Source organism: Lycium ferocissimum, chromosome 1 (assembly GCF_029784015.1).
Source record: "Lycium ferocissimum isolate CSIRO_LF1 chromosome 1, AGI_CSIRO_Lferr_CH_V1, whole genome shotgun sequence".
Classification (NCBI taxonomy): Eukaryota; Viridiplantae; Streptophyta; class Magnoliopsida; order Solanales; family Solanaceae; genus Lycium; species Lycium ferocissimum.
In genome coordinates, this window is record NC_081342.1 from 24,923,945 (window position 1) to 24,937,948 (window position 14,004).

Consider the following 14,004-nt stretch of genomic DNA (forward strand, 5'->3'; position numbering starts at 1 on the left):
CCTAAGAAAGTGATATATTTTGTTCGTGCTAGGAAACAAGTAAAGAAGGGTTGTCTAGCTTATCTGGCACATATCCGTGACACCAACGCAGATACTCCCTTCCTTGATTCGTTTCCAGTGGTACACGAGTTTGCGGATGTGTTCCCCGCGGACTTGCCTGGCATGCCACCGGATCGCGACATTGACTTCAGGATTGACTTAGACCCAGGGCCCCGTCTCATCTCTATTCCACCTTATAGGATGGCGCCAGCAGAACTCAGGGAATTGAAAGGACAGTTGCATGATCTTCTAAGTAAGGGGTTCATTCGCCCGAGTCCTTCTCCGTGGGGTGCTCCTGTATTGTTTGTTAAGAAAAATGATGGGTCTATATGGATGTGCATTGACTACCGTCAGCTGAATAAGGTAACTATCCAAAACAAGTATCCCATTCCCCGTATTGATGACTTGTTCGATCAGTTACAGGGAGCTTCTGTGTTCTCTAAGATCGATTTGAGTTTTGGGTACCATCAATTGAAGATTCGGGCAGAGGATGTCCCTAGAACCGCATTTCGAACCAGGTATGGGCACTATGAATTCTTGGTTATGTCTTTTGAGCTTACAAATGCCCCAGCTGCATTCATGAATTTGATGAACAGTATGTTTAAGCCCTATTTAGACTCATTCGTAATAGTATTCATTGATGATATCCTGCTGCACTCTAGGAGTAAGGAAGAGCATGAGAAACATTTGAGAATTACTCTTGGGGTGTTGCGAGAGAAGGAACTATATGCTAAATTCTCCAAATATGAATTCTGGTTGTCTTCTGTGTCTTTCTTGGGGCATGTTATTTCGAAGATGGTATTATGCGGATCCTCGAAAATTCAGTGCGGTTAGCAGGAACGGGCTGTGTGCCCACGTCAGTGACCGAGATCCATAGTTTTGTGGGTCTGGCTAGCTACTATAGTCGGTTTGTGAAGGAGTTTGCCTCTATTGCTTCTCATTTGACCCGTTTGACTCAGAAAGAGGTACCGTTTTAGTGCTCCGACGAGTGTAAGGAGAGCTTTCAAAAGCTCAAAACATTGTTGACCACAAAGACTAATTCTGGAATTTCCCGTGGAGGGCAAGGATTTTGTTATTTATTATGATGATTTATGTTCTGGTTTGGATGCTATTTTGATGCAGGAAAAGAAGGTGATCGCTTATGCTTCCCGGCAGTTGAAAGTGCATAAAAAGAACTATCCTACCCATGATCTAGAGTTGCAGCGGCGGTGTTTGCGTTGAAAATCTGGAGCACTACTTGTATGGTGTCCATTGTGAGGTGTACACATATCATCGCAGTTTGTAGCATGTGTTCACTCAACGGGATCTGAACTCTAGACAACGGATATGGATGGAATTGCTGAAACACTATGACATCACCATTTTGTATCACCCTGATAAGTCGAATATAGTAGCTGACGCATTGAGCAGGAAGTCGGCTAGTATGGGAAGTCTATTGTCTAGAGAGGTTCAGACTCTGGCTAACAGTTTTATGAGACTGGATATTTCTAGCACAGGCAAGGTGTTGGCTTGTGTTAAGGCTCGGTCGTCATTTTTAGAGCAGATTAAGGCTAAGCGCCTTTGAGGATGCTAAGCCGTGTAAGATACGCGATAAGGTGTTCATGCCAAGTAGTCTAAAGAGGCCGTGATTGATGAGGAGGGCGTGCTTCGGATCAAAGGGCGAGTGTATGTGCCACGTGTGGGTGATTTGATTAAGACAATTCTGACAGAGGCTCATAGTTCGAGGTATTATATCCATCCTGGTGCCACTAAGATGTATCGTGATTTGAGGCAACATTAGTGGTGGACTGGGATAAAGCGTGATATAGTAAAGTTCATTGCTCAGTGCTTAAATTACCAACAGGTGAAGTATGAGCATCAGAAACCTGGGGGTACACTGCAGAAGATGCCCATTCCTGAGTGTAAGTGGAAAAGGATAGCCATGGATTTTGTTGTGGGTGTTCCGAAGATATTAGGGAAGTTTGACTCTATCTGGGTTGTTATTGACAGGTTGACTAAGTCTGCCCACTTTATTCCAGTGAAAATAACTTATGATACGGAGAAATTGGCTAAGGTCTACATTTCTGAGGTACTTAGACTTCACGGGGTTCCTATCTCCATTGTGTCCAACCGAAGCACCACTTTCACATCCAGGTTTTGGGAGTGCTTGCACGAAGAATTGGGTACGAAATTAGATCTCAAAGACAGCCTTTTCCACCCCTCGGGACCGACGGGCAACAAGCGGACTATTCAGGTTCTTGAGGATATGCTCCGTGCTTGTGTAATAGATTTTGGTAGACATTGGGATCAGTTCTTGCCCTTAGCCGAATTTGCCTACAATAATAGCTATCACTCGAGTATTGATATGGCCCCATTTGAGGTGTTGTATGGAAGGAGGTGTAGGTCTCCATTGGGTTGTTTAACGCATTCAAGGTGAGGTCGTGAGGCACAAATCTTCTGAGAGACTCCCTAGAGAAGGTGAAGGTAATTCAAGCCAAGCTTCTGGCAACGCAAAGTAGGCAGAAGGAGTATACCGACCGCAAGGTCCGAGATCTTGAGTTTAAGGAAAGAGAGCAAGTGTTGTTGAAGGTCTCACCCCTGAAGGGTGTGATGAGGTTTGGGAAGAAGGGCAAGCTTAGCCCAAGGTGCATTGGTCCGTTTAAAATTCTCAAACATGTGGGAGAGATGGCGTACAAGTTAGCTTTACCTCCGGGTCTATCAGGTGTTCATCCTGTGTTCCATGTGTCGATGTTAAAGAGGTACCACGGCAATGGTTCCTACATCATCCGTTGGGATTCAGTTTTTTTATATGAGAATTTATCGTATGAGGAAGAGCCCATTGCTATCTTAGACAGGGATCTTCGCAAGTTGAGGTCCAAGGAAATAGCGTACGCGTGAAAGTTCAGTGGAAAAATAGCCCAGTGGAATAAGCAACTTGAGAAACAGATTCTGATATGCGTAGCAAATACCCTCAGCTTTTCGCCGAGTCAGGTAACTCCTCTCTATATTCTCACCCTTGTCCGTTCGGGGACGAACGGTATTTTAATTGGTATCTGGTGTAATGACCCTTTCGGTCGTTATGGGAAATTAGGACTCCATTGGGAATTTCGAAGCCTCGGGTGGACTCATAGGGCGTCTTTTTGCATATGTGTATGTTTATTTTGTGTTTTTGAGGCCTTGAATGAAATGAGAGGTGATAGGGGGAAAAACTGGATAGAAGTCGAGCTCACTGCCCAAAATGGACCGCTGCAGCGGTACCACTATAGCGGCTCCTTGTCCGCTGCCAGCAGCCATCCATGTCCTTGGTGGCCGCTATGGCGGGCGGTGGATACGCTATGGCGGTACCGCTATACCGGTAGATATACCACTATAGCGGTCAGGCGATTTCTTTGGGGACCACTATAGCGCGTTTTGACCGCCGCAGCGGACGACGAAAAATAGTGGCCCGGATTTTTATACTTAGTCTCATATTCTCTATTCACTAAACCCCAACACACTTCCCAACAAACACTTAGAGAGAATTTTTGCTCTAGGGTAAGACAACTTTGCGAGGTAAGTTCCATTAATTTCCATTCTATCATTCCATTCCCCTTTATTATTGTAATCTTCTTCATGGGTCTTTAATGGTGAAATTGAAGTAGAAACCCTAGAATGTCAATAAAACCTGCTAAACTTGATGGGTTATGCTTATTATCGCTTAGTTATCACTTGAACGTTTTGGTTAGTTGCTATTTGTCATAAATTGAACATTTAGAATCATAAATTAAGTGATTGGAAACCTAGGGTTCTATAAAAATAGTATCTTCATCCTAAAAACTATTTGTAATGGGAATGTTTGATAGAATGTTGTTATAAATTGATGGTTAATGATTAATAAGGCCCTTGATAGGTTATTTATCACCTAAAAAATCATCCATCCCTTGGAATGGGTAAGGGAAGGGTATTCTTGCTTTGGTATTTGTGAAATTGAGCCACGTGACACATTGAACCTTCTGTTTCTAGACCGTGAGCGTACTAAGGCTTTGAGGAAGGGAAAGGTTGTATCAGAGTGACCTGCATGTTCCAGCTCTACGTTGAGGTAGGTTACGGTCTACTTGAGTTAGACTTTGGTTAGTTGATTGTATGTTTTTTGAATTCTTTAGGAGAAAGCATGTCTAGTTTTCATGCATGGTATTGTGTGGTTGAATTCCTATGTGGATGTGATTGAGTGATTGTGTAAGCTTCGTGCCACTATTCCTGTGTGTTAAATCTGCAGTGGATGTGTTTGTGATAGAAAGCTAATATAATCTTCTCGGTGATATTGTGATATGAAATGGTGACTTAACCATTGATAATGAGAAGGTAAGGAGCACTGTCTTGTAAGAGGTGTGGAAAGGCACACATGTGCCCTAGATTATGGGCTCGTGGTCCAAGGATAGTTTCGAAAACGAGAGGTATATTGCTGTGTCCCGCGTCCGAGGTTCGTTCCGGAGCGAAGGGTTGTGCTCGTGTCCGAGGAGTATTCCGAAACGAGTGGTACATGGATACTATAGGTCCCCTGCAGGTCATGACTACTGAGCTATGACATCAGATAGCATGTGTGTACAGCGAGTGAGGTTATTGTGGTAAATTTACTTCAGTTGTGGTTTTTACGTGACTGTGATTCTTGGCATCTTGGTGATTTGATTATGATTGTCTTTGGTTGACTGTGTATGATTTATTGATATTCGTGTATGATTGACTGGCTTGTTTATTCTATTAATTTTATGAGGTATGCATGATACTAATTTTAGTCGGCCTATGATATCTACCGGTACATAGTGTTTGTACTGATACTACCTTGCTGCATTCTTTGAGTGTAGATTGTGATGTAGAGACCGCGACTCGTCCTCACATCTAGCCTGGAGGATATTTACTGATAGATTTTGGGGTGAGCTTCTTCCCATGCCAAGCCGCCCGAAGATTTTCTTCTTATGATGTCTTTTCTTATTCTGGACATTATGGATATTTATTAGTCAGATTCCAGTTCTTAGACATGTTTTAGATTAGAGTCTTGTACGATGACTTTCGGATTTTGGGTGATATTAATAGTTAGAACTTCCGCACTTATTTCAGTATTTTATGGCATGACTTATTTTGTTCATTTAATGTTTGAATGAGTAATAACTGATTGGCTTGGTTAATATGAATGGATAGATGTTTTGTATGTTGGTTCGCCCACTACGATTTAGTATTGTGCCAGTCATGGCCGGTTGGGTCGTGACAAGAAATCATTAAATCCTTTGAAAAGAGGTTTTTGTATATCTTTAATAGAGTCTATAACTTCTATCAAAGTTTGAAAAATACCATTAGTCTTGCCATGAATTACCACATAATATTTAAATTTTTTGTCTTGATTTTTGTCTGTGAAATATTGGCAAAGCGCGTTTAGAGTTGCTAATGTTTATTATCTCTCTTATTGTGTGATATCCATAAATTGTCTACCAAGCATGTCTATTGTCGATCTATTATACATTCTAGTAGTGGTCTAAAGGTCATATTTGATGGTGGAAAGAATATCAAATTACGTTTTGTTCCGAATTGTATTCTACTTAAAGCATTATTTTCTAATAAAGCTTGGGATGTAAAATGAAGATTACCTAATACTGTCTATCGGTAAGTGTCTGGGGTTGAAGCTTGTATGCCTTTTCCCTTGTCTGCTGTCTGTGAACCTGTTGGTCTTATGCTGTCAAATGAGAAACCATGTTATTAGTTAATAGTAATCTTTAATCTACTTAATTGGTCTGCTAGATTATTATCTTTTCCTTTTATATGTTCAAATTTTAAGTTTTAAATTGAAATAGTATCTATAAAGTTTAGCCATCTCCTTCTACTATTATTTTTGTCATTTATCTTTTGATAGAATTTAACTATGGCTTCACAGTCTGTTCTAACCAATATTTCTGGTTTGTTTAAGATATATAGTCTAAAACTATTTAATCCGTATATTACAGCTACAATTTCTGCATCTATACTACTCATGTTACCTTTTTCTTTGTACTTACCACTTTGATAAGCACATATTTTTTCTTCACTTTTATGACTAAATTTATTTGGTCTTGCTTTTAATACTGCTCCCCATCCTTCAAAACTATCATCTGTTTCTATGATTAAATAGTCTGTTTCTAGTGGCATATTTAGGTCATAAATATTTTTTATTTTTTCTTTAATTTTTGGTACTAGTTTAATGTCTTCAGTATTAAAATGTTTTTGACCATTAGATCTTGTTTTTAAATACAATGGTCCTACTATTTTTCCAAAGTCTTTTATAAAGTTTCTAGCATAATTTACTATTCCTAGGAATTTTTGTAATTCTTTAACATTATCTAACTTGTCTGGTATTTCTAAAGCCTTTTTAGCTATATGAGGTTGTAATTTTACTTTACCATCCCCTAATACTATTCCTAAGAAATTTATATAATTTTTACATAATTCTATCTCTTTCTTACTAATTATTATTCCGTTTTCTACAAATAGTCTGAATACCATTTGTAAATGTCCTAGATGTTCTATATCTTTACTAAATACTAATATGTCATCTACATATACTAATTCATGCCTTTTACATTCTCCAAATATACTATCCATTTTTCGTTGAAAAATTAGTGGAGCTGTCTTCAATCCAAATGTCATTACTAACCATTTGAAATGTCCTTCAGGATAGGTGAATGCAGTCCATTCTATACTTTCTTCATGTATTCTTACCTGGCGGTATCCTGATTTATAATCAAATTTACTAAATATTTTCTTGCCTTGTATCCTATTTATTAATTCTATTTTGTCTGGTAATTTATACCCATCAGTTCTAGTATTATCATTAAGTCTTTTATAATTTATTACCATTCTAGCTTTTTCTCTTATTATTTCACTATGATTTCTTATCATAAAGGCTGCAAATCTATGTTTAGAGGTGGATCTTCATATTACTCCTACGTTTAGTAATTCTTTTACTTGGATTTTCAAGTCTTCCAAGTCTTGGTTAGTAGCTTCTATTGAGGCTGTTTTAATTATATATTCAGGATTTATTATATCTAATTTACATATAGTTTTATTATTTTCCCAATATTTTAAAGGCTTTTCTCCTATAATTTCTATCTCATCTAGTATTTTAATTATATTATCTAGATCCTTTTGATTTTTTATTATTCCTATTCTTTCTATTCACGTTTTAAAATTATATAATTCTGTTTCTATATCTATTAAAGTATAATATTTTTCTATTAGATCTTCATCTTCTAGTATTTCTTCCTCTTATAAAATTAAATTCTTTGTTTCTATCTTTTTACAACATGTATTATTTTTCTGACAGTCTTCACAACAACTATCTTCTTTCTTTTGCAGGTTTATTTGGTCTGCTATCTGGATTTTCTTATGTCGGATTCTAATTTCAGTCCTAAGAGCTTGTACTGGTGTATAAGTAATATTTTTTAAGAAAATTACTCCATGTCACGACCCAATTTGGGGTCGCGCGGGCACCTACCTTTCTCACGTTGGCAGGTGAACCCTCTCATTGATTTCACATCAATTAAGTAAAGGCGATTCATTTAAATCAATAGATACTTAGAAATTCAGCGGAAACTTTATAATTGTAACGACCCGTTTGGTCGTTATAGTGCTTTGACCCGTTGACCCTTCCCCAAGTCCCATAAGTATGATTTATGACTTAATGAAGTTATTGGGTTGGTTTCCGCAAGGTTTGAGTGTAAATTGAGTAATTGAGGGAGAAGCTAGTTAAGTTAGCGAGTTAGAGTTGACCACGGTCAACGTCGGGTTAGGATGACCCCGTTCCTATGTTTTAGAAGTTCCAGTATGTTATTATGATGATTTTGAACTTGTCCACAAGTTTTGGTGAGGTTCCAAAGAGTTTCAGATGGGTTTGGGTTTTGTTGCACTGGTGTTCGGTGTTTTCACCGGATGTCTGTGGATAGAAATGGCTCCAGATTGATCATCCGACCTTTTTTTTGAGTGAGGTTTGAACCATTAGATCCACATCGAAATTACGAACCTATAGGAAAATGAATGGTCGCGTTTCGCCTCTGGATGAGGGAGTTATACCTTTTTTAGTGCGGACTGTTCCAGCAGGGCCGCTATAGCAACCAAGGGGACGCTATAGCGGTACCGCTGCAGCGGTCTGGAGACTGCCGTAGCGGCCAACGGGGCCAGAATGTCCTATTTTAATTCCCTAAGCTCGAATCCTTAACCCTAAGACCCCAAAGTCAGTTTTCAAGAAAGAAAGAGGCCAAATTCATTCCATTCATGGGTGAAAACATCTTGGAGGGCAAGTCCCCATCTTTATTTGTTCCTTTTCCTTTCTTCTTCAAGTTCCATGATTAGTTTAAGGTCCATCAACGGTGGGTGAAAACCCTAGAACCTTAGAAGTAGTAAACCCTTAAATAATTGGTGGGTTATTGATTTTGTTGTTGATTAATCATCTAGGGGTATAGATTATCACTTTCTAGGAAAGGAATTTGATTTCTTATGGATGAAATTGCATGTTGAGACTAGGGTTCTAATAAAAATGGAAGCTTTGTTCTAAAATCTATTAGAAAGGGTAAAATTGATTAGAAACCCATAAATTGAAGGCTAATGATTGTAGAGATAGAAGTTATGATAAATTCACCATTAAAGGATAGTTTCATCCATTGAAAAAGATAGAAGTAAGTGGGTCTTCTTCCCCAAATTGTTTTTCTTGTTCAAATACTTGGTTTGTGGCTTACTTAGCATCATATTATTAGACTTTGGCCGTTATGAGGCGCTTCGAAAATAGAGGACTCGTGTGGAGTAGTTCGTGGCTTACTTTAGTTAGACTTTCCAGGCAGGTTATGGCTTACTTTAGTTAGACTTTGATTAGCGAAACGTATGTATTGTGTAGAATTGATGGGAGAAAGCATGATTAGGTCTTCGGACAGGGTGTTTGGGTTGGATATTTGTTACACCTTGGAAAATTTCACGTTATCAAGACTGTGGACGGCTTAGTATGAGCTCAGGAGAGAGCAGAGTTACACAAGGATTATGGATGAAGATTATGTTATCTGAGCATAAGAACATATATATGACATTTGGAGAGTGTATGGAGTAAATCGGTTAACATGATCACACGTTGATAGCTCTCGAAACCATGAGTAAGGTGGGGCTCACATGTCGGGATTTTGTAAAGGATATATTAAAAGTGATACAAGTTGTACATGGAAAGTTGAGCAAGTCCTAAGAAGGACCCATAAGCCAAATATGGACATAAGCCCTCCAAAAGGACGATTTAAGGAAACGTTTTCGGGTGATCTGACTTGGAGGGGCAAAAACGGCATTATAAGTTTAGAATTTGGAAAAACACCAAGAATAAAAGTTGTAGATAATTGAAAGAGATTTCCAACCATAGGTCATGGGCCCTCACACGATGTCGGAATTAAGAGTTATGGCCATTTTAAGAGCAAGACCCAAGCTGTCAAATGGTTCCGCGGGCCCCACATGAATAAGTCGGTGGAACCGACCTAGGGGGGCTATAAATACCCCATCAGCCCCTTTTTTTCAGCATATTAACATTCCAAAGAGTCCTAGAATCCTCTCAAAATATCTCCCAAATATTATAGTCCGATAAATCAAGAATTTGACAAGATTATGCCAAACTAGTCCGTGAAAGGTAATTGTTCTTGCTTCTACTTAAGCTTGGCGTTGGAGAAAGTTGATGTGGCTGAGTTTCTTCAAGTATAAGGTATGTTATTTATCCCATCTGTTATGTTGAGTTTATTTGAAGGTCTAGCAAGCCTTAAAAATGAAACTAGTCATAGAGAAAAGGTCATAGAATGTTGTATTGTAGTTGTTGTGTTTATGGGCTGTTTTGGACGTGTTGTGGCCGTGTGGATGGACTGATTTGCGCATATAAAAATGGTATCTAACATGGTTGGCGTATTGATGAGATTATACTCCCTAATTGGGATGGAAGAAAGTGCATATTGTTGTTGTATGTTGAAAAACGTCGTGTGGGACGTTCATGGAATATGTTGGTATGAATAATAGTGTTGTTGATGTTGGTATTATTGTTGTTGTTGATTGGCTGCTGAATTGTAATTTTGGACTAGGCATATAAACAGGGGAGATGCTGCCCGATTTTCGACAGAATATAGAGTAGTTTGATTTGAAACTTGGAGTAAGTATGCGATAAAAAGGCTAACGTTAGTATGAATCCTTTTAAGTGTAGGCTTACGAGCTTGGACGAATAAGCGTAGCTAATAAGAGGTGGAACAGGTATGTAAAGCTTATCCTTTCTTTCTTTTGGCATGTCTTAGATGTAAGTAAGATATGATACGAGCCTTGGGGTAACTCCATTCTTAAGTTTCGAGCATGTCTACGATTCTTATTCACTTTTTGATATTCGCATTCTTAATATAGTCCGGCTATTGCCCTCAAGTCTTTGCATGATTGGATAGTACATGGTGCATAAAGAGATTTTGTTCCTAAAGAGTTCTATAATGAATAATGTCCCTAACTTTCATGAACGGGCTCGGATTGCTTTGATATGTTCGTAAAGTGTTCTCTAATGAATAATGTCCGTAACTTTCATAAAGTGGCTCGGATTGCTTTGATACATGTTTACGATCTCTAAGACTCTCTTTAACGTAGTCCTAATGGCATTTAGACCTGATTTAACGTGACTATCATTTGATACTTAAGCGTTGATTTGTCTACTTATCTATTGAGTCTTAAAAGATTATTTATATGCATATGGTTTCTCACTACTCTGCTCGTGCTAGCTGTTATTACTTCTTTCACCGAGTCTCGGGCCGGGTATGTATTCGTGCACAGTTCACTGCATTGTTCACCGAGTCCCTCACTAGAGGGCCGGGTACGGTATATATATGATGATATGATCTCATTCACCGAGTCCCTCACTAGAGGGCCGGGTACGGTATATATATATATGATGATATGATGATGGTGCCAGCCCACAGGATGGGCCGAGTATGATATACATGATGGAGACATGATCTCATTCACCGAGTCCCTCACTAGAGGGCCGGGTACGGTATATATATGATGATATGATCTCATTCACCGAGTCCCTCACTAGAGGGCCGGGTACGGTATATATATATATGATGATATGATGACATGATGATATGATGATTCTATTCACCGAGTCCCTCACTAGAGGGCCGGGACACGTTATATATGCATATGTACATGATGATTATTTACTTATGCTCTTCAGTCCCATAATGGGCTGGATATGATATTGATACGCATGATTTATGTTTCAGAGGCAAGCCTTATGATTTTCTATACTCCCTATTTCGCATGATCCTGTTTATCGTATTTCATACTTTACATACTCGCACATATTCCGCATCGACCCCCTTTCTTCGGGGTTGCGTTTCATGCCACGTGTGTGTGCAGATGAGTAGGAGATGTTCCAGCTGGATTGGCGAGCTCCATTTCCTTCCGGAGTGCTGCCGAGTCAGAGTATCTATGTTATGGTATCTTGGGTTATGTTAGAGACTTTGCAGACAGAGTCACGTATATAGCATGTCAGTCTCGTAAGCGGCTCTGTAAGCCGATGTATCATTATGCATTATGTTACAGATTTCATATGATTATAGATTTTACTTGATTTGAGAAAGACGAAAAGCATGTTGTTCTTTGAAAAGCTTCCAGTATGCATTCATTTCATGATTTAAGAGTCCAGTAAGATTATAAGTACCACGAGGATCAGCGGGTTCGCTCGGCCCTAAGTAAGGGTCGGGTGCCCATCATGCCCCATCAAGTAGGGGTGTGATAATATTAGCTGGGTTGGTATGACTTCTGATTTTGTGGGCTCGTCGCCATTACTTTATGTACTAAAATATGAGGTATAGTTGTACTCATACTGTGGCGATTCGGGATGGATTTCTATTAGACTGATTGTTGTTGATGGTGGCTCGTTACCCCGTTATTGTGATTAGACTCATTACATGAATTGTCGTATTGTACTCAATTCTCTTTTATTGTGACACATATCATCGGAGAAAGGAAGGAATACTGGGTGTAGACCTAAATTGTGATTTATATATTTATGATAATACGTAGATGAACCCTTGATGTATGATTTACTGTTGATGATAATATATAGAAAAGTGGAGCTTCATGGTAATTCAAGGCTTAGTTGTGAGGCGTACTTGCTAAAGGTGGAAGTCAAGAGGGACATAGGCTATTATGTTGGTTGAGACGATTGTAGGATTCATTCCATGGCTGATTTGATCCAAGTCTTGATATGACTTGTGGCTTTGTGACTTGTACCTTCACTGTTGCTTTATTGGCTTGCATTGATTTACCACGTTTACACTCATTTATGCATTCATACACTCATGCATGATGGAAATGGTTTGGAAGACTTGTGGCATGATGCCTTGTGTTTGACATTGATATTGCTAATTGTTCATAGTCCATACATACTGATGAACTGGAATACTTTGAGACATACATTGTGATGTGAAATTGGTGAAGAAGTTAATATAATCTTCTTGTTGCACTTGTGATACTATTTGATACATGGTACTTGATGATTGATCATTGGGAGTGATGTGACAATGTTATGGAAAGGCACATATGTGACTTAGATTATGGGCTCGTGGTGCGATGTTCTTTCCGGAGACGAGCGGTATATTGATATGGCCGCGACCGAGGTTCTTTTCGAGACGGAGGATTTATGGCTCGGGTCCGAGGAGTGGGTCCGGAACGTGGGTACATGGACACCATGGGTCCCTTGCAGGTCATGACTACTGAACTATGACATCAGTAGCATGTGTGTACAGTGTGTATTTGGCCAGGGCATTGCATCGCACATCATCATATTTTGCATGGCACATCATTACATTTTATTCTGTATTACTATATGGCTCGTTTTGTTTCTGATTTTGGTGTGTTTGCTGAAATGGTTGTTGTGGTATTAATATGATCATTGACTGAGTTAAATTGTGGATTAGTGACTCTACCTAGGGAAGGAACTTGGGCTTGTGATTATCGGGTGAGATTATTGAAACTTGATAGAATTGTGGGTTAGAAGCTTCATCTGAGGTTGTGACTCGGTTATGGGATATTCTGTGACTTGGATTTGAGGGTTAAGTGTCTATCTGTTTATTTTGTTGATTTTATACTTACATGCGTGAACTAATCTTAGTCGGCCTATGATGCTTACCGGTACATAGTGTTTGTACTGATACTACCTTGCTGCACCTTTTTGAGTGTTGATTGTGTTCCAGAGATTTCATCCAGATTACATCTCTAGCTTGAAGCTAGTTTGCCTGATCAGATCCGAGGGTGAGCTTCTATCCATGCCATGCCACCTGAAGATTTCTCTTTCCATATGTCTATTTTTATTCCGGACATTATTTGTTATTATAGTTGAGATATACTTTAGTCTTTAGACATTGTTAGCTAGAGTCCTTGTACGATGACTTTCAGATCTTGGGGGTATAATAGTTAAGACTTCCGCACTTATATTATCTATTAATTATGAATTGTTTTAATTATTTTTTTCATTCACATGATCATTGATAGTTTAAGTATAAATGAGTAAAGAAATTAAAATTGACTAATGATAAATGGGTAAACGGACAAGGATTCGCCTACTAGTGATAATAAGGTAGGTGCCCGCACGATCGGTAATTAGGGTCGTGACAATAATATGTTCAATAAGCTCGAGATTTAATATAATTACAACAATGTAACCCATACAGACTCGATCCAACTTCCCATGACCTGGTCTACACTAATACAAGAGCGACTAATGATTTCAGATTACCACTACATTCTAGGACTCAATCTCCGTCCCGAAATGAAATGGGAGGAGGTCTTCCAGGTAGGCACCGCGTATTTCCACATATGCTTCGATCAATCACCTAAAACAATCTACACCCCAAAAAGGGTGTAACAAGTGCAATATCAGTACAAACCACCCGTACTGAGTAAGTATCATAGGCCGACAATGGTTAGTAA